This window comes from Acomys russatus, chromosome 13, assembly GCF_903995435.1.
Source record: "Acomys russatus chromosome 13, mAcoRus1.1, whole genome shotgun sequence".
Lineage (NCBI taxonomy): Eukaryota > Metazoa > Chordata > Mammalia > Rodentia > Muridae > Acomys > Acomys russatus.
In genome coordinates this window covers 40,595,462-40,616,804 of record NC_067149.1, presented here as the reverse complement: position 1 = coordinate 40,616,804, position 21,343 = coordinate 40,595,462, and the positions used below count along the sequence as shown (strand labels likewise).

The window sequence follows — 21,343 nt, the reverse complement described above, 5'->3', positions numbered from 1 at the left end:
AAAAGGAAAAGCAGCTGTCTTTTATTAAGATAGATACTAAAGAGCTTTGCAAAAATGTAAAACAATGTCATTTAAAAAACAAAGTTATTATTCATTTAAAACCTCAGTCAAGGGCTAGAGAGATGGCTCAGAGGTTAAGAGCACTGACTGCTGCTCTTCCAAAGGTCCTGAGTTCAATTCCCAGCAAACACATGGTGAGTCACAACCATCTATAATGTGATCTGATGCCCTCTTCTGGCCTGCGGGTATACACACATAATAAACAAACAAACAAACAAACTCTTAAAAAACAAACAAACAAACAAACAAACAAACAAACCTCAAGCTGGTGGTGATGGTGCACGCCTTTCATCTCAAAACTTGGGAGCCAGAGGCAGGCATATCTCCATAAATTTGAGGCCAGCCTCTACAGTCTGAGTTCCAGGACAGCCAGGGCTACAAAGAGAAACCCTGTCTCAAAAACCAAACTCACAAAAAAGCATGTCAACAAGAATCCTTGTTTTTAAAAAATCTTATTAGCAATTAAAATTTTTAAAGATTTATCTTTTATTCATGTGTATGTGTGTACATGCCCAAGGAGGCTACTACGAAGGTATTTGTGAGCTGACATAATGCTTTAAACTGAACCTGGGTTCTCTGGAAGAACAGCATGTTGTAAATCACTAAGCCATCTATCTCTCCAGAATTATTCTTGGTTTTAACTTCATGTATTGCATCTTAGTGGAGAGAACCCACACAAACAGTTATTGTAGGCTTCAGTTTTTAACACTTAAAAGTTTGAGGGTGATTGATCTAGGCTACAAATATCAACAGTTGTTTAATAGCATAATGGACAAATACAACGAAAGTCAACAAAGTTCAGAATACCATTATAAAATATGCCTGCAACTGACCTAATCACTAATTCGTATAAAATGTAGGTAGGACATCTCACAGCAAAATGTATCGACGACCTAGCCTTTAAAATTCAAAAATTAGAAATGTTACAAATGTTTAAAAGATATATACACAACACAAAAGAGATGGAGGTAAAAACCTGTATATTCAAACCAATCTAGCACAATGTATGGTAAAAAGTTATTTTTATGTATATGGGGTATTCCTCCTACATGCATGTATCTGAACCACATGTATGTTTGGTGACTGTGGAAGCCAGAAAAGGGTGTTAGAGTCCCTCCAACCATCTGGATGCTGGGAACCCAACCTGGGTCCTCTGCAAAAGCAACAAGTATTCTTTAACTGCTGAGCCATCTCTTAAGTGCCATTATGGCCTCTATCTTTTTTGTTCTGTTTTTTCCCAGACAGGGTTTCTCTGTGTAGCCTTTGCTGTCCTTGAACTCACAGAGAGCTGCCTGCCTCTGCTTCCCTGAATGCTGGGATTACAGGCATGTGTCACCATGCCCAGTTTATGGTCCCTATCTTAATCAAGCAGATCTGGGTAGGGTGTGCTGGAAGACTCCAGGGCCTGGTGTATGCTAGGCACGTACTCTACCTCTGAGCTACTCCCTCAATTCCAAACAGGCTATTATTGTTGTTTTAGTTCTGGGGCAGGTTCTCACTGTGTAGGCCTGGATTTCACTGTGTAGACTAGGCTACCCTTGAGCTCAGAGATCTACCTGCCTCTGCATCTCAAGTGCTGTGATTAGGCATGTATTACTATGCCCAGCCCTAAACTAATTTTAGGGTAATTTTAAACTAACATTTTGATAAAGTCCAAAGGAAATCCATTTGTCCTATTCTGTGTTTTTAGATTTTTCATAATAAAGTTTTAAAATTAATCTCTAGCTACTTGTCATACTATTAATAAAAAAAAAGAAAACCCACATTCTAAAAATTGCCTACATGGGTGGGGTGGGGGTGGGTGGGGATAAGAGACCAACAGACAATCTAGCACAGAATCAGAATTCTATAAAGAAAACTGGTTTACTAGGTAGGGACTGAGAGATTCCTCCATAGTTGATGGTCTTCTGTTCTAGGCCAGTTTTGGAGCGTGAAAAGGGTGTCACACGGTATGTCCTAGGGAAACTAAGCTGTAGCATGATCCCTCCTCAAAAAAGATTAAGAAAAATTATATCAGGACTAGGGTGTAGCGATAGAACATTTGCCTTTCCTCTCATTATTCTAAAGAAAGATCATAAGCTCAGGTGCTGGAAAGATGGCTAGGTGGTTAGGAGCACTGGCTGCTCTTTCGGAGGACCAGAGTTCAATTGATAGAACCCACAAGGTGGCTTACAAGCAGCTATAAATACAAGACAGAGGATCTGACACTTTCATTTGGTTCATGTGTGCCCATAGTGCATAAACAATAAACATAGCTGTAGACAAAACACCTATACATCGAAAATAATTAGAAATTTTAAAAATTAGCTGAATCCTTTGCACAACTATCTGCTACAGAAATGCATTACTATTATTACACATTAGGAAAAAACTAAAGCATTCTACCAAAAAATTTTTCGTCTCTCTTGGTTAGCACATTGTTATTTTGTATAAGACTTATTTTATTTTTAAATTATATGCGTTTAGATGACTGTGGTTCCTTTGGAGGCCAGAAGAGATCATCTGCTCCCCTTAAGCTTGAGTGTGCTAGGAACCAAACTTGGATCCTCCATAACAGTGGTTCTCAACCTGTGGATCATGAAACCCCTCAGGTCATCTAAGACCTCAGAAAACACAGATAAATTTATATTATGATTTAGATAGTAGCAAAATTACAGTTATGAAGTAGCAATGAAAATAAATTAATGGTTGGGGGTCACCACATGAGGAACTGTACAAAGGTTCACAGCATTATGAACGTTGACAACCACTACTGTAAAAGATCAGAAAGTGCTCTTACTCCTGAGCTGTTCAGTTTCATACTGCTATTTTATAACATAGGATATACCTACTTCTTGTTGCTTTGTATACCATGGAAATTTCCAGCCATTCTTTTTCATACTAACAGTTCATAATAAACTATAAGAGGAAGGTTACACCTACCCAGAGCCATAGTTCTCAAAAAATGTCATTTCATACATGGTCTAGCTAGATTTCTACTCAAACCATGAACTGATACACTATGACTAGCAATATTGTAAAACCTAGTGAACTAAGCATCAAGTATAAGAACGAAATAAAAGGCCGGGCAGTGGTGACACACGCCTTTAACCCCAGCACTTGGGAGGCAGAGGCAGGTGGATGGATCGCTTTGAGTTCAAGGCCGGCCTGGTCTACAAAGCAAGTCCAGGATAGTAGGATAGTCAAGGCTACACAGAGAAACCCTATCTCAAAAAACCAAAAAACAAACAAACAAACAAACAAACGGAATGAAATAAAAACATTTGGTTCTGGTCCGTTAAACCCAAGATTCCAAAAGTAAACGTGTCTTTGACTTAGCTTTCTCATTTACTTGTTCTACCTGCTTAATAGGAACAACAACTTCTGAGCAATATACCTGCTGTTAGCAATGCTTACTTGTTTTGATTCTTGGAAGGTATTTGAATCTGGTTCTGCTTATTTACTGTACAGCCAATAAAGTGATTGTTTACGTTGTGAAGATTTTGTTATTTCATTTTAAAGATTTTAAATATAGACACACTTTCAATAAAAGTAGTCCAAATACAAAAATCCCAGAATTTCATATTTTTAGCTTCACCTTAAAATGTCCTTTGACATAATCAATCTGTCCTTGCTCTGTAGTTTTGCTAGATTATGAATTAAAGTTCTATTTGATATAAGTAAAACTAAATTTGTATAGAAAGAAGAGAAATATTTTAAAAGAGACTTGCTCCTGTATCTTTTTCAGATCTGTTCTTTTAAAGAAGAAGAAGAAGAGGAAGACGAAGGAAGAGGAGAATTCTAGCTAACATTTTTCAGGCTGTGGGCACAGAAATACATCACTTCCAAAGCTGTAGTAGTTTGTGCCACAGAACTGAGAAAGATAAAATTTATAGTTCATACAGCAATTTAATATTACATTCACCGTGTAGTCAATCTTATTGCCTCAAAAACCCATCTTTTTCTGTTTTAGGAAGTTATCTTTTTTTTTTAAGTGTGTTTTTGGGCACATATATAGACAGCACGCTTGTTAACACATGCAAGGTCCTGAGTTCAATTCCTCCCACCCTCTCTTTTGGTTTTTTTGAGACAGCGTTTCTCTGTATAGCCTTTGCTGTCCTGAATTCACTTTGTAGACCAGGCTGGCCTCAAACTCACAGCAATCCGCCTGCCTCTGCCTCCCAAGTGCATGCACCAACACTGCCCAGCCTCTGAGTTCAATTCTCAAAACCACAAAAATCACCCAAGTCTATCTCAAATGCCACAGTAACCACATTTATAATGTAACTATCTCCCCGAAAAACAAACCAATTAAAAATAATAATAAAAACAAAAACCAAACCAATTCTGAACAGTCCATAATAAAGGAAAATGTAATAAGTGATGAATGCAGAGGCAAACTAATTCAAGGCTCCTCTCCATATGTTCAATCAATGTTAACTGCAGACTGCCCTCCCTCAAAGAAGCCAAGAATGCTTAACACTACATGCTATGGTTGTTGGTAGGAAATACAACTTTTGGTATGGGTTAAAGATCAGAAAAAGACAGGAATAAAAAAAAATTTAAAGTTATACACATTCAGAGAGAAAATAACTTCCTAATACAAATCAACAATGAACACAAACATAAAACAATGAAATCTCTCTGGACTGACACTAGATTATTAAATACACTAGCACAATCCTGGAAAGTCCTAACTAGATCATAATATCTAAGAATTACAAAGTTTGCACTCTTACTGTAACAGCAGCACACACACACCACACCATATTAAACTACTAGTGGTCTGAATCTTCACATTTCAGGAGTGAAGAAAGGGACATCTGAGCACCAGAATACAACAATAGAAATGCTAAAAATTAAAAATTTCATTTTGAGTAGTGTTGGAAAATGCTTAAAGAATTCAGGAATCAAATTTTTATGTTCAAACAGCTATTTAATTAGGTTAGAGAGGTCAAGTATATAAACCCAAGCTGCATACATTGGTAATCTCCAATACAAACTGCAAATACAGATAGATTTCACCTTATAATACAGTGGCGTCTAGTAGTGATAATAACTGTGAATAGCCAGCGAAATTACGTGCTTTAACACCTTTCTGTAAACTAAGAACCTGAAAACAGTGTACCAAACGTCGAAGACCTAAGTTATTTGTCACTAGACTTTTAAGTATTAGCTTTAGAACATATAAACAAATCCACAACCTACCATAATATATAAAAACTACAGTAGCCCATTCAATTCCCCCTTTGTCCTAGTTTCTTTTTTGCTGGGAAGAGGCGTAGTGTGATAATAATAGCAGGAAGTAAGGTGGAGCAGCTGCACAGCAAGATGAGGTGCTGTGTGTGCTTCACCTTCATGCTGCCTGCTGCCGCCTCAGTCTTATGAAAATGAAATTAGTTGTTTGGGAAGCCCTAAGTTATAAATATTCCTGAGATCAAGATGTAGTCTCCTACTTCCTCACTTTTATCAGGGTCTGTTTTAGGTCTCCTGTTATATTCAGTCAACAGAAGCAATAAAAGCCACATTTTTAGAGATTTTGAATATTTTGGAAGGGAATCCTAATGCTAGCAATAGATATTTGGTAGAAAGACTGAGGCTAGAACTAGCTTCCTTTTAGTCCCACAAATCTATGGACATAATCCATGTTAATGAACTATAAAAAAAAGAAGAAATGACCATCTAAATAATCACAAGACTGTATAATATATCTCACTAAAGTTCGTATTACTGCCGTTTGTATTTTGCTGACGAGAAACTTTTCCCAGCACTGATAGTAACACAAATTTACTTTCTTGTTTGGGCATGTGTGCACATGGGTATGCATATTTGGGTCAGAGGACAACCTCATTTCATTTCTCAGGAATTGTCTTTCCCCTCAACTCTCAGACAGGATCTCTTACTGATCTAAACTAGTCAAGTAGGCCAGGCTGACTAGAGAGTGAACCCTAGGGATCTGGCGGCTCTGCTTGCCCAGGGCTGGGATTACAAGCATCCATTATCCATCACAAACAGCTGTTTTACATGGGTTTGGGGGACTGAACTCAAATACTCTTTTTACAAAATACTTGAGTAACTGAGCCTTTTACCTGTCTTTCAATTTTTTTCAGACCAAAATATTCTATGTATTGTAACTACTAAGACTGCCATACTTAAAATAAAATGTTACATGGGCAACACATTTGGCTTTGCTTTGCTTTTTTTTTTTTTTTTTTTTTAAACAAATGAGAGAAATGACATAAAACCTGATAAATGTATAGTACGTACAACATTCTGGTCATGTTAATTTATAACCATGTCTTCTTAGCTAATCCATAAAAAGAAATCAGCATTCCAGTTCTCTTTATCTCAGTCAAGCAACAGATATGCTCTTGGTAAAGCAGCTCAAGGATTTCTAAAAATTAAAGTCTCTTGAAACAAACTGTTTGTGGAAATGAAGCGTCATATACTACTTTATAAGGAAGAATCCTCTGTCATCTAAATAACCACTGTCTAATTTGTGAATGGAGTTTTTAAGAACTAGAATACATGTCTCATTTGATATTTACTTTAAAAGTAGCTGAAATGATTCAGGACAAACTCTTAACATACTAATGACAACTTCAACAGGAACCTACATTTGGCAGCATCTCATAATTTTGCCTACAAGAAATCTAACTTATACACCTCTAACTCTGTAACTCTTATTAAGTAACAAGCTAGATGCAATCACCTTTTGCTTAGAGCTAAGCATAAACTAGTAAGATTGAGCCTAAACTAAAAGATAGGGGGCGCAGCAGTAATCTCCAGAGCATATCAGATTCTGCAGGAAGTAGGAGGAACACTAAAATAACATGGTACCTTTGTGTGTGCGTGTGTGGACATGCTTATTGTTTTGAGGGTTTGGTTGGTTTTGTTTTTTTTGGAGACAGTCTTAATCTGGGGCTCGACTGAGCTTCTTGACATACAGATGTGAACTACAAGGCACTGTTATAAAAAGCCTTTTTAGCCTGGCATGAAGGTGTGCACATCTAATCCCAGCACCTGGGAGGCAGAGGCAGGCAGATCTCTGTGAGTTCCAGGCCAGCCTGGTCTATGAAGTGAGTCCAGGTCAGCAAGGGCTGTTACACAGAGAAACTGTCTCAAAAACAAAACAAAAGCCTTTTTAGCATACATTTTTCATGATCAAACATGTGAATGTTGGACTGTGCATTTTCCTCTTACTAAAATAAAACCAAAGTTAACAATACGCAATTACTGCACAAAGGAAAACAATTATTTGACACCTTGTCCAATTCAATCCAGTTCCACACTGCATATATTGAAATACAAATCTGATTCACACAGAATAGGCCTCTTCAACCCTTACTAAATCTGGCCGGCAGATGCTCTAGACCTAGTCCACTAAGGAGGCAAGGAGCATGGAACTCACTGTAATCCATAAAAATCTTTAGTCCCGCCCCACCCCCTCAAGATAGGATAGGTTCTTCCAGACTTCTAGTATACATGAAATCTAGGTTTAAAAGTATATGTTTGGCATAAATTTAAGGTTTAAGTGAGAACTAACAACAGTTTCTTTAATTGTAAACCAAAGTGAATAATCTCCTGGGGAAAAAACCTCCTCTTGCTTTCCCTACCTCCTGCCCCTCCCCCACCAACACTGCTTCCCTGCTGTGCAAAGAGCCCTTTGTCCTGCCCCGCAGTTATCTAGCTGTTTGGCCATATTGACAGGCCTACTGGAGGCATAATAAGGGAGTCAGTCTGACATAAGCAGCTGGCGATTTGAAACAAAAATCTTCCTTTTCTACTCACAGGAAACCCTGCTGCAGAGGTCTGTGGCTCCTCCCATACTTGCACCTATTTCTCAAAGACAGAAGCAAGGAACTGGCATTTCCCTTTGATTTGGTAGTATAAATTAAAAACTTGATTCCCTATCCAGAAATTCTTAAAACTGTGTGTGTTAATTCATAACATTAAGGCTAGAAGGTTTCCTCACCTCTGGGTGGATACATGTATGATTATTACTTCAATTTGCCCTGAAAACTCTGGGAAGTCTCATACTACAAGACAGAAGAGACACAAGGAAGTAGCAGGCATATTTATCAAGCAAAGCAGATCCAGTAATCCTAGGGTTTTGAAAATACCAAGGATTCAAAAGAGCCAAAAATTCATTTTCCTGACTTCGTATAAAGATACTTTATGGGAATTTACATTAAGTAAGGCATCTGAAAAATCAATATAATGGAAACAGAGTGGGGCAGAAAAGGGTTTGAGAACTCTTACTCAGAAGAAACACATACAGACTGTACTTGGTTTCACTGTTTCTTTGGTATACATCACAGCTCCCTCCTGAAGTGCTGAGTAAGACCTTTCCCAAGTGATGCCTTTAACACACTCTCCCCTGAGGACTACTGGCATCTCTACCCAGTTTATAATTGAGTATACAATAGGACAAATTTTCTAAGATTACATGATTTAACAAAGTATGTATAGCTGAGTGAAAGAAAGACTATTCACTCCACCTTTTGCAACCTTCCCTGAAGTCTAGGCACTTTACAATTCCAAGTGAAGGTCATGTAATTTACTAAATGTGTTACAATCTCTGGGGTCCAGAGTACCTCCAATCTATCTCATTCATAGCACATTACTCTTCTTTTATAAGAAGTCTGCCTAAAAGGACCTCTGAAATCAAATTATAAATGTCTACCAGTTGAACTATTAGACACACACTTTCCAGTCTAAGTTCACCACTAGCCAGGCCTTCTAATTTCAAATTTTTCAAATTAAATTGACAAGTCACTAGAGTTTAGCCAAACGTTATAATAAAATTTTATTTTACTTATGATCTAATTTCTCTTGGATATGTACTCAATAATTACTGACTGCTATGGCCTAATGTTTCAAGGTTATTTCAATATGAAGATGATTTTATTTCCCTAACCAAAGGCAAAGTTGGCATTGCCACCTTTGTCTAAAGTGTCAGAATAATTTCAGAAAGTATGCAGGCTCCTACATTCTAAACAACATCAAAAGATGTAAGCATTTTTAAGTGTTTCAGTCCAAGCAATCCTTCCAAGAAAAAGCCTCTTGATCCTCCAGAGAGTGACTACTGTGAGACTACACCACTTCCAAAAAAAACAGGAAATAAAAATGGTAGTCACTATTTTCTAAGGAAACTTGTATATTATAATTAAGCTAAAACCCTTGAACCTTAGCTGTAAACACCTTGAACTGTATGTGTTAAACAGCACGAATGAAACCACACTTAGGGAGAACAGCATCTTACCCATGCCACAATAATCTCATTACAGCCTCCTCAAATAACCCGTTAAGAGAGTTTTGCTTTATAGATCTGCTTTTAGCACTGGAAAAACAATATGAACCACATCTGTGAATACAGAATACTCTCCATTGTTTCTTGGCTCTTTGCCACAAATGCCAGAGCCATGCTACAAATTATGTTTGTGGGATTTAAATACATTTGTACAAAATTGAACAAACAGAATCCTGAAGGAAAAGGTATTGGTTGTAGTAAAATCTTAGGTGGGGGGTTGGAGAAAAAGCTCACATGATTTATGTGTTGCACATGCCTGAGTGATGGTTCAGTTTCAAATATTCCCTGCCAGACAAACTACTGGTTCTGCTCAATTAGGGGTGGGGTGATGGTAATCAAAACATAGAAGGGACTCTTGCTGCCTTCTTACTATCCTGAACTAAACTTATTCAATTTCTGAATATTTCTTCTTTGTTTCTGATGGATTACTGCCAAAACATACCTTTGGTGGAAATACACACAATTAATGCAATTTACAGGTCAAATATCTAATCTGGAGAGGTCTACAGATTAATATAGAAATTAAGACCAAAACATTAAATATTAGTCCAAAAGTAGCTCTTCTTAGTTTAGGCATCCAATTATAGTAAGATGGTTAGCATGAAGGTGAATATGGCCTAATATGGAGAGAGAAATACAAATCAGAAGTGACTCAAGCAGTTAAGATATGGAGGAAAACATGTCAGTTGCTTTGGAAAAACAAAACGTAAAGATCTCCCTCACCCTATTCTGTCTAGTACTCAGGGAAATTTTTACATTACTATTTTAGTCTTTAAAAGGATTAAAAAAGATCAAAACACTAAAGAACTTTCAGTCCTGTGAAAGTATAAAATGTGATAGCAACAAAAAGCTGCAACCTCTGTCCCCAAACAAAAACCTCAAGTCTTTAACTTTGATCAGCTTTCAGGTGCTGATATCCATAAATGGATATATGAATTGCTAACTCTAGTCTCTTCACTAACAAAAAGCAAACCAGCTCAGCAGTGCAATTTCCCAGGAAAGCAAGCAAGGTTTCTTTCCAGTCCTGAGCAGCCATCGCCTAAGTGCAGTTCCCTGCAGCCAACAGCATTAATGGACGCTGCACTGCTGTCCTTCCCTGGAGACAGCAGCCAGCACTACTCACGTAGCAACCAGAGCTCCAGAGCCAGCAGCTGCCGCCGCCTTGTATACTCACTCCTGTGATCCAACACAGGAGCAACCTTCTCTTCACCCCACCCCCACTTCTTAACGCACTTTTTTGGGGGGGAGGGAGGGAAGGGTGGAACCAGTGCTCCATGTTGGAAGTATGCTTTTGGAAAGAAACAACCCTAAGGTTACTGTTTTAAACTGAGATCTTTGATTAGAAAAAAAAAAAAAAAAAATCAACATATACCAAATTCCAAATATTCGTTTTCATTAAACCAGTGATTTAGAAGTAAGCATTAAGCTTTAGTTTGTAAAAGGCCAATTTTGCCAACATTCAGCAAATTTAAATTTACAGTTAGGGACAAGAACCTTGGGTTGTGTCCTACAAAAGACATAATTCAATATTCTGCACAGGACAATAAGAATAATCTTAAAGGCTCTAATCCCATAACGGGCCACAAATTTTGGCCAGAGAACTAATGATTCGCATGAGAAAATTGGAAGAAATCCAAGGGGGAAAAATTCCTGTGTCCTCCAACCTCAGAAATCTCTGATTATGTCAGTATTCTCTGCTTTATTCCTAGGTCAGATTGCACACATCTAAAATTACTCCTTACAGCTTTCCTTCTAGCGACCTAAACCATTATTAATATATAAAATTAAGCATCAAAACCACTTTGCTCTCAATATGTTGCACACAAGCCTCCTAAAAAGCTTCTAAGGATCTGGATCTCATGATCTGGACCCTTCCCAATCAAAGTATAGCTATTTAACATGTGCCCAAGGAAATAATGTAAACATGACCTTGGTCATAAATGTTTTCTAAAAAACAGTTTATTTTGTCGAGGTATGGAGGAAATTAGGGAATCTGGATTCTTTTAAGTATTCTGAGCACAGGGAAAAAATGGCAAAAGGAACTCAGGTACAGACAAAACCCATGGAGTCCACAGCTCTGGGCAAGAAATGAGTTGCTGGTGAACACATTACACAAGTAACATGAGAAAGCAGAAAACGCAGGGCACACACGCACCCCTGACCCTACCCAGTAGAGCGGGCTGCAGCATCAGTGTACGGGAGAAAGACTCCTTAGTCCTAAGAATGAAAAAGGTAAAGGCTTTCTATAGAATAAATTAGCATAGAAGGGGCTTTCCCAGCAGTTAAAACTTTCCCTCAGAGCGATTCACCTACTAAAACAAGGGCCTTTGCCTACCACCATTTACCTCACATCTTGGCTTGCACGCACAGGGGAAGAAGATTCTTAAGGGGCACATCCCCCAACCCCTTTAAAGTCGGTTTTAAAAGATTGATCTCCACGCCCTAGGCAGGGAAAATGACAAAATCTGGCTCAATTCCAGACTGAAACCCTACAAATTCAACAGGGGTATATATCGCAGGGATACTGGGGCATACGCCACAGAGTCCAAGAATGTGAGGTGGGGGTGGCCAAGGTAAGGTCTTTGGTGTGGGAAAAGCAGCAGCCATCAGAGGTGGGGACTCGAGAACCAGAGGGGAGGCGTTCAGGAACATTATGGAGGGGAGGACGGGAGCCCCCGAGCGATCAGAGTTGTCACAAGGCCGAAAGAACAGGGGTGGAGGTGGGTGGGGGCTCAGGGACAGAAAAAAAAAAAAAGAAAGAAAAAAAAAAGTGTGCCTGTGTATTTTGAGAGCAGGGTTTCTAGAGGCCTCTCCTGAAAAGGGGTAAACGTGGAGTAGGCAGTGCCCAGAAAAAGAGGGGAGACCAGAGTAGGGGGAGGGGAAGAGTCCTGACCCAGGGAAGACATTAAAAGGGTAGTGGGGTCGAGTGGCCTAAGGGAGCCTTTCTCCCTACGCAAGAGGGGTGCAATGATGTGTAAGGGTAGCCGAGAAGATGGGGAGGGCAGTATCCTCCTGCTACTGGCCTGGAAAGGCCCAGGCCCACGACTCCGAGAAGAGAGAACGCGGGGAGACTGAGGTGACCCTTCTTCCCCCACCCCCGGGGCCCGGTCGTGTGGTTCGGTGTCTCTTTTCTGTTGGACCCTTACCTTGACCCAGGCGCTGCCGGGGCCTGGGCCCGGGCTGCGGCGCACGGCACTCCCGGGAGGCAGCGAGACTCGAGTTAGGCCCAACGCGGCGCCACGGCGTTTCCTGGCCGGGAATGGCCCGTACCCGTGAGGTGGGGGTGGGGGGCAGAAAGGCGGAGCGAGCCCAAGGCGGGGAGGGGGAGGGCCAGGGGCGGAGGGGGGCCGGCACTACTGTGTTGGCGAACTGGCGGGACTAGGGCTGCGTGAGTCTCTGAGCGCAGGCGGGCGGCGGCCGCCCCTCCCCCGGCGGCGGCAGCGGCGGCGGCAGCGGCAGCTCACTCAGCCCGCTGCCCGAGCGGAAACGCCACTGACCGCACGGGGATTCCCAAAGCCGGCGCCAGGGGCACGCGGGACACGCCCCCTCCCGCCGCGCCATTGGCCTCTCCGCCCACCGCCCCACATTTATTGGCCAGCTCGCCGCCAATCAGCGGAAGCTGCCGGGGCCGCCTAAAGAAGAGGCTGTGCTCTGGGGCTCCGGCTCCTCAGAGAGCCTCGGCTAGGTAGGGTATCGGGACTCTGGCGGGAGGGTGGCTTGGTGCGTTCGCGGGGACGGGCGACCGCGGCAGGTCCTCCAAGGACGGTAGAACCGCCTTGTGGGGCACCTGGGTACGGTTCGTTACGCTGAAAGGGGCTCGCGGGTGGTGGTCAGGACTACGGTCCGCCCTGTAGCAACCGGAGGGGGAGGGAGAAGGGAGCGGAAAAGTCCCCACCGGACGCGGCCATGTCTCCCACGGGGGGCGGAGGAGCGCTTCCGGCTCACGTCTCGTCCCTGATTGGCCTCTTCTCCTCCCGCCGTCTGTGAAAACACAAATGGCGTGCTTTGGTTGGAGTGAGGTGCCTGTCAGTTAACGACTGTTGGAGTGCGCAGCCGCCGGCTGCCTCGCTGTGCCCACTGGGTGGGGCGGGTGGTAGGTGGGGTGAGAAGAGCTGGACGTGCGGGCGCGGCCGGTCTCTGGTGGGGCGGGGGAGGGGAGGGTCAGCGAAAGTGGCTCGCGCGCGGGCGGCCTCCTACCCTCCCCTTCCTCTGGGGGAGTCGGTTTACCCGCCGCCGGCCTGGCCTCGTAGTCTGATTGGCTCCCGGGACCCAGAAAACTGGCCTTTACAATTGGCCCCCCGTTCGTGCAAGTTCAGCCCGTACGCGGGCTGTCGGGGGCGGCAGGGAGGCGCATTCAGGTTCCGGCCCTCCCCAAGGCCTAGCGCCGCAGAGTCTGGCCCCGCGCCTCTGCGCAACGTGGCAGGAAGCGCGCGCTGGAGGCGGGGACGGGCGGGCGGGCGGTGTGAGCCACGGGGCGGGGGCGGGTGTGATTGTTGAGTTGTAGCCGCACGAGGGACAAGATGAGCCGGACCTGCATGGCGTACTCTGGGGAATGGAGGAAGTAGCGGGGGCTCAGTCGGCTTGGAGGCAAGAAGCACTTGCTCTCCAAAAATCTGTGGGAGCTGCAATCAATAAGGGAGCCGCAGTGGAGTAGGCGGAGAGAAGGCCGCACCCTTCTCGGTTAGGGGGAGGGGAGTGCTGCAATACCTTTCTGGGAGTTCTCCGCTGCCTCCTGTCTTCTTAGGACCGCCCTGGGCCTGGAAAAAAATCCCTTCCCCCTCTCCCCTCGTGATCTGCAAGTCGAGGCGTTCTGGAAGTTGGGCGGTAGACTTCTGGGCAGGCTGAAGGGCTAACCTGGTGCGTGGGCGTTGTCGTTCATCCTGCGGAGGATTTGAACAGCCGTAAAACTGGAGGGGCAAGACTTCCCACAGATTTTCATTTGGGGGAGGTAATTATAATAGGGGCATAGGCACTCAGCTGGGGTTCTATGCAGCAAAACTACAGATTATTGCTTATGATCTTCTGGCTTGGAGTATTTCTCATCGAGGCAGATTAAAGACATGCTCACCTGATTTTTTTTTTTTATATTCTCCCACTTGAGATTCTTGCTACATCATGAAATTATAGTATCGCGAGTGAGAATAGACAGTTTCAGCATTCTCTACAGAGCCCAGTACTTTTTGTTAATTCCTGCTGCTCCCTCTGCAACCCTACCAAAATATATTTTGGCACTCTCAATTTAGTCCCATTTTCATTTGTTTTACTGGCTTACCCAATCCCTAGACAGAGCACTGGTATTCTCCCTCTCCTGATCTTAGAAGCCCAATGAGTCATGAAACCAGGCAGATTTGTTATGCCACAAATTGAGACTGTAGCTGGGGCTTTACACTGCAGGTCTTAGTCCTCCTTCTTGATTCTTTGCCTTGATTTTCATTTTCTATCCCCACCCTTTCAGGTAGTGTACCACACTTGGGCCTATTCAGTCCAGAGAGCTAAAGCTAAACAATAGATTTATTGAGAATTCAACCGAAAGTTCAGCTTCTTTCCACTCCATGAATGCCTAGCTCCTCCTCTTTCACCATTAATAAACAGGACCGTTTCCTGTTAATGGCTTCCAGATGGACGTCTCCTTCAATATTGACATACAAAAGTTACTCCATGACTACAATACAGAAGACTGGTAATGGGCTAATGACAACATTTCTATTTTATCATTCTCCATATACTCCTTAAGGCAGATGGAATTGATTACCACTAACTCAAATTTTGTCATCGCACACATCTGTAGAAGGGAGTTCCTTCTAGAACACAGACTTATGGTTCAGATCTAAGGTCCTGAGAGCCTATATTTTTCTATATATTTCTATTTAAATATTTTCTATTTCTATTCTATATTTTTCTATTTCTCTTGGATTCTGGCTTGATTCATGCCACTCCTTGTGCTATTGCTAGTTTAAATGTGATTTTGCTGAACTGCTTCAGGACGACTGGCTTCCTGAGTTGTGTTCTGCTGAGTTCTATTTTTCTTGACGTAGCTAAACACAAGTTAAATGGAGTAAGGAACATTAATGTATTTGTGAAGCCTGGTTTTGGGGTTCAAGTGTTGTGTGTGCTAAGAATACTATCTAGTAGAACTTAAACTGAGGATTCTGTGTTTGTATTGCCCTGATATGGTAGCCAGTACTTCACTTACTCCTTAAGCATTGGAAATGTTACTAAGGAACCAATTTTTATTTGAAGTGTAACTGGACAGAGGAGCCATAACTGCAAACTTGTTGGTTGGTTACACAAAACAAATGGAGACTTTAATGATTTTTTTCCCTCTTTCTCTCTCTTACACTAAGCAATAAATAACTAAAGCGCTGGTAGCCTATTTGTTGAAGCTACTTGTTTTACTTAATTTTTGTACTTCATCTATATGAAGTAAGTGAAAGCTAAATTTACAGACCATTATGTAACATGAAAGCAAGTACTGATTAATTTGGATTTTAACTTAGAGCCAGAATTTAGCCAGGCAGTAGTGGCACATGCCTTTAATTCCAGCAGATCTCTGCGTTTGAGCCCTGCCTGGTCTATTGAGTTACTGGACAAACAAGGATAGAGAGAAAAACCTGTCTCCAAAAAAGCAAAATCTTAGGAAGCTGAGATTTCATTAAACCATAATTGAGGCAAGCCTTACGATCCACCATGGGGTTTGGCTGAATCTGCCCACCTTTCTGAAGTACTTTTCTATTTCTGCTGCTGGTCAACTTAGTTGCTTTTTTTTTTTTTTTTTTAAATACTTTGAGCTTATTCTTTCTTTAAAGCCTCCTTACCACCATGTTGGCTTAAATGCTGCCTTCTAAGTTTTTCTTTTATGTGCATTGGTGTACAGGTGTCAGCTCCCTTGGACTGGAGTTACAAACAATTCATGTGGGTGCTGGGAATTGAACCTAGGTCCTTTGGCCCAGGTCCTTTGGAAAAGCAGTTCTCTTAACCCCATCTCTCCAGCCCTGGGAATTTTTGAAACTCTAAAATTGTTTTTTAAAAAAAATTAGTGGGGGTTCTATAATTAAAAAAACAACAACAGTAATTTCATGAGTGAGGTGGCACTAATATTTAAATGAGCCCCTCCCCTATAAAACTTTAACATTTCTTAAGTATGGTATGTTTAGGACTAGGGGTCTTAAGAGTTTTAGTATGCAAAAACATGCCTGTTTAATCAGTTTTCTAGTCTCACACCCAGAGATTTTAATTTCTGGGCAGCTAAGGCCAGATTATAATTTTTTTAATGTTCATTTGCTTACTGTAAATATAAAAATGGTAGCTTCAAAGACTTCTGATACAGGGTCTCACTGAATATCTCTGGCTGGCCTACAACTAGTTGACTAGACTAGCCCTAAACTTAAAAAATTCTGCCCTCCTTTCTCTCCTAAGTGCAAAGGTTAAAAGTGTGACCAGTAACTCATCCTTAACTGTTTTTTCTTACCTCTTAAAAAACAATAACAAACTCTGAGTGAAATGGAAAAGCAAAATGTCTTACCTCTTAAAAAACAATAACAAACTCTGAGTGAAATGGAAAAGCAAAATGTAGTAACGCTTTTGGAACTTGCAGGGCATATTCTTTTAAAGGGAATATATTAAGCAATGAAAACTTGTTAAATCTCCACAACCCACATAAAAAGCCAGGCATGTTACGGCACGTTTGAAGGATCCCTAGGACTTACTGGCCACACTTGGCAGGCTCCAACAGAGTGAGAACATATCTCAAACAAGGGAGACAGTAACTAAGAAACTACAGTCAAGGTTGTCTGTCATTCACACCCATCCGCACACGCACAAGGCTATTAAAATATTCCAAATGTTTCATTCACCAACTTTTATCTAGTGTTTTTCCCATCAAACTGCATTCCTCAAGGATACAGGGATTGCTTCAGTGAGTAGCAGAGTTGGAACTAAACAAATGGTGATTTTATGATTTGTGAAATTAGGCTTTCGTTAAAGTCCGTGAAATACAGAACAAAGCTTTTGTACAGTAATCTAATACTTGAAGTCTCCTAGTTTAGACTCAAAAGCATTTCCTTGGGTTTCCTGCACCAACCATTGCAGATATCCTGTTCCTGTACTACGCTTGCCTTGAGCAGATGGTTATTTAAATAAACTTAGTTTCCTGTCAGGTGGTACCATGATTTCATACACTTATGGCAAAAACTTGTTATATTTGTTAAACACTTGTAATTAATGTGAAATTTAGGTGAGGGTTTGGGATTTTGCTTTTAATCTTCAAATTCTGAGCTAGATAAGGCATTTTCACGTCTTGTCTTTGGTATAACTATATAATTATGGTTTGCAACCACTAGCCTAGAATGTGACACTTGAGCATGACCAGGGCAAGACTAGTTGACTGGAGGCAACCCTAACTATAGAGCACTTTGCTGGGTCACAAGTCCAGGAGTCAAGGTTGAGACCTTGATTTTTGTTAGTCTTAGTGTAAGCTGGTTTGTATGTTGGAGGGCATATTTATGACTCCATATTTGACTGGGTTAAGGTGCTAATTAGCACTGTTGGTGAACATGGAATGGCTTTCAGGCTTGAACGAGCGTTATTTGTATTTTTCTAATGACCTAGACTTATTTTCCTTACATTTCTCAGTAATCACTGGATTTTTTTGCCCTGGTACTTTTTCACTCTTTGTTTTCTATGTAGTAACTTGTTCAAGGAAATGTTTTAAGTTTTGATCTTCTTTTGGCAACAGTACCATGTTTTCAGGTCATATTTAGAAAGTTTAATGTTTTGTTACTTAACTAATACTAACTCCACTGGATGAATTTTTAATTCTCAGTAGTCTTGAATGGTCTTACTGATCCTTCATTAAAATCCCATATAAAGTACTGTTCACCCAGTCTGTACAGTGGAAGAAACTAAAGCTCAGTGGGATTTAAGAAACTTCCTATGGCTGTGCTAGCAGATTGAGGGCCAGGGATAGAAACTGGTCTAACATTTGATATACCTACCAGCTTTGTGTACTACCTTTGTCTGATAGTAATATTGTTTTAGGAAAGTAGACTATATCTAATTTCCTAAAACAATATCTATAGCTTGGTGGTAGGCTTATAGAACTTGAAAGCAGAGAAACTACTAGAATTAAAAATTATGGCCGAGCGTGGTAGCGCACACCTTTAATCCCAGCACTCAGGAGGCAGAGGCAGGAGGATCACTGAGTTCGAGGCCGGCCTGGTCTACAAAGCGAGTCCAGGACAGCCAAGGCTGCACAGAGAAACTCTGTCTCAAAAATCCCCATAAATATTAGGACCAAGTGTTGTCACTGAGAATGGTCTCAGAACATCACTTCTCAAGGAACCTCTCCTTAATGCCCTTACCGGTCCCACTTGAATGTTGTCATAACTCTTTAAATTGCAAATAAAAATAGTAATTGTGTAATTATTGTTTTTCCTCCTCTAGATTGTTCCTTGAGAACAGGACAAGGCTTGTTTAAGGCTGTATTCCTGCTGTCTGAACAAGACCAGGTCTTCGACATCAACAAACTTTAAGAAATGGTGTGCTGCTTTTGAGAGCATTTAACTAGCATGTCTTTTGCAAAACACTAACTTTGGATAGTGTTGGCACCAGCTATGTTGTAGAGTCATTTGGGAGAGTCCTTCCAATGAGCATTGGATTATTTTGAACACTATTGAATGTTTTAAATGCACATTTGTGTTCTCTAAAACAAAACTGTCAGAAGCTTCCAACTAGAAAGGAAAAAGCTGAAATATTTCAGAATGGGAATACGCTACCTGCTGTATTTACTGGAATGTATAATAGCTAAGACAATTAAAAACATTGCTGAGTATCTGCCAGATGAAAAGAAATGCTCATAGTGGTTCTTTTGAGCAGTATAGGAACTTGTTTTGTAAAGATTTTCCTACAGATATGAACTCTGATCCATAATTCATAGATGTGTATGTAGTACCTTTCCAATTGATGAAGCTACAAACATGGCTGGACTATTGCTGTGTTTGTATTTATGTGAAAGCTTGGCAATAAACTTATTTCCTAAAATAGCCAAAGTGTGGGGTGACTTTTTAATCTCATGGCTTACCTAGAACTGTGTTGACATTTGCTCTAATGGTGAAAAAACAAGTGGGTGGAGCTGCAGTGCCTTGACACACTGTTGCCACTCATTTGTGGTATAAACCAAAGAGGTAGATATGTGCTTTTACTTCAAAACATCCTTTTGAAAGACTTGACAAGTTTGGGTCATCACAGTTGGAATTGAGCATTCATTTTTGTCAGGTAGGAAGGAGCCTGACAAAGGTATGATTAAATTGAGGTGAAATTTACACTTTGTTACAAGTGTGACAACTTGGGCTTTAATGATTGGTTATAACGAAATGGACCTGGTCCATCTTCTGGAAGATGTATGTGATGACTCCAGGAGATGCTGCTTTCCAATTGACCAATACCTAGCCCCTACCTATTGAATGTATAAGACTAAATCCATCTGAGCCTTTTAACCCAGAAATTCAAAGTTGCAAACTCCTAGGTTAGTCTTCTCACTGAACAACATCCCCAGCCAATCTTGAAAACAGATGTCTACCCTGCAGGAAATCTTAACATAAATAAAATTAAATTGATGTTTCAAAATTTTATGAATGAGTAAGAATTAAAGTTTTAAATCTCAAGAACTGGCTTCTCTAGAAAGATGTACATAGTGAACACTCAATGACTCCTGAAGAGCCTACAAGACTGGTACTGGGCACACTGGACTGGCAGGTTTTATTTGAGAAAAGTGTGTATTTAAGTGGGTTACAGAAGGCAGATGAGAAATATACTTGAGCTGAACTGAACTAGCATCTTTTGTTCTTGTTTTTGTTTTTTCAAGACAGGGTTTCTCTATGTAGCCTTGACTGTCCTAGACTTGCTTTTTAGACCAGGCTGGCTTCAAACTCAAAGATCCACCAGCCTCTGCCTTCCAAGCGCTGGAATTAAAGGTGTGCACCACCATGCCTGACTCTGAACTAGCATCTTAAACGGCAAATATCTTCACAACTAATTAGCAAGAACGTTACCCAGACTGCTCTAGAAGAGGACTTGCTCAGATCTTATCACCCACACCAGGCAGGAGTAAACTAGCTGTTAACTCCAACTTCTAGCCCCCACAAGTGCCTGAACTCATTTGTGCAGTAAGACTAGAGTCAGGCTGAATGTGGTAGCACATGAGGCAGAGGCAGGTGGATCTCTGAGTTCAAGGCCATCCTGGTCTACAAAGCTAGTCTAGGACAGCCAAGGCTTCACAGAGAAACCCTGTCTTGAAAAACTACAACAACAAAAAAGCCTTTCACCTAGTATGATATTGCATATCTTTAATGCCAACACTTCGGAGGCGAGATCAGCAAGGGCTATGTGCCATAACCTTGTCTAGAGAAAAAACTGCTTATAGCTCATTTCTAGTAACCAGATTAACAAAATTTACCAACCAGAGATGAAGATGACAGTGCCTGTTGTATTTATAGTATCTTAAGTCTTTTTGTTTTTGTATACTTAATAGAATTAGAGCTAAGGTAAATCAAGCACAAACCTAGTATATTAATTTGAGAATTTAGCATAAAAAGTACTAGTTCATTTGTTCAGTAAATATTAAATGCTCACTGGCAAATACTGTGTCAGGAACTTGGTAAATGGTGATGAAAACCATCCTTGTACATTCTGGCTCTGTGACCAACTTGGTTTGAGATTTAAATGGTTTTTTTTTTTGTCAAAGGTGAAAAAGTAACTTTTTGTTCAATAATGTATTTTGGCAGTTGCAAAAATACCCATCTTAGGGTATAAAACCTTTACATTTTTTTTTTTTTTTTTTTTTTTTTTTTGGTTTTTCAAGACAAGGTTTCTCAGTAGCCTTGGCTGTCCTAGACTTGCTTTGTAGACCAGGCTGGCCTCGAACTCAGTGATCCACTTGCCTCTGCCTCCCGAGTGCCTGGATTAAAGGCATGCACCACCATGCCCGGCTTCTTT

General features: G+C 41.1%; 1 protein-coding gene across 5 annotated transcripts in view; it reads right to left on the bottom strand.

Moving 5' to 3' along the window:
• Positions 1–12,653, bottom strand: part of Setd5 (SET domain containing 5) — an 86,807-nt gene extending 74,154 nt beyond the window's left edge. For 2 of the 5 annotated variants that reach the window (XM_051155039.1, XM_051155044.1), the window contains exon 1: positions 12,499–12,653. The gene's annotated coding sequence lies outside the window, so the exon portion shown is untranslated. Of the gene's footprint in view, positions 1–102; positions 240–12,498 lie in introns of all 5 variants that reach the window. The other 3 variants (XM_051155043.1, XM_051155046.1, XM_051155040.1) reach the window with 2 other exon arrangements.
• Between the last annotated feature and the right edge of the window lie 8,690 nt (positions 12,654–21,343).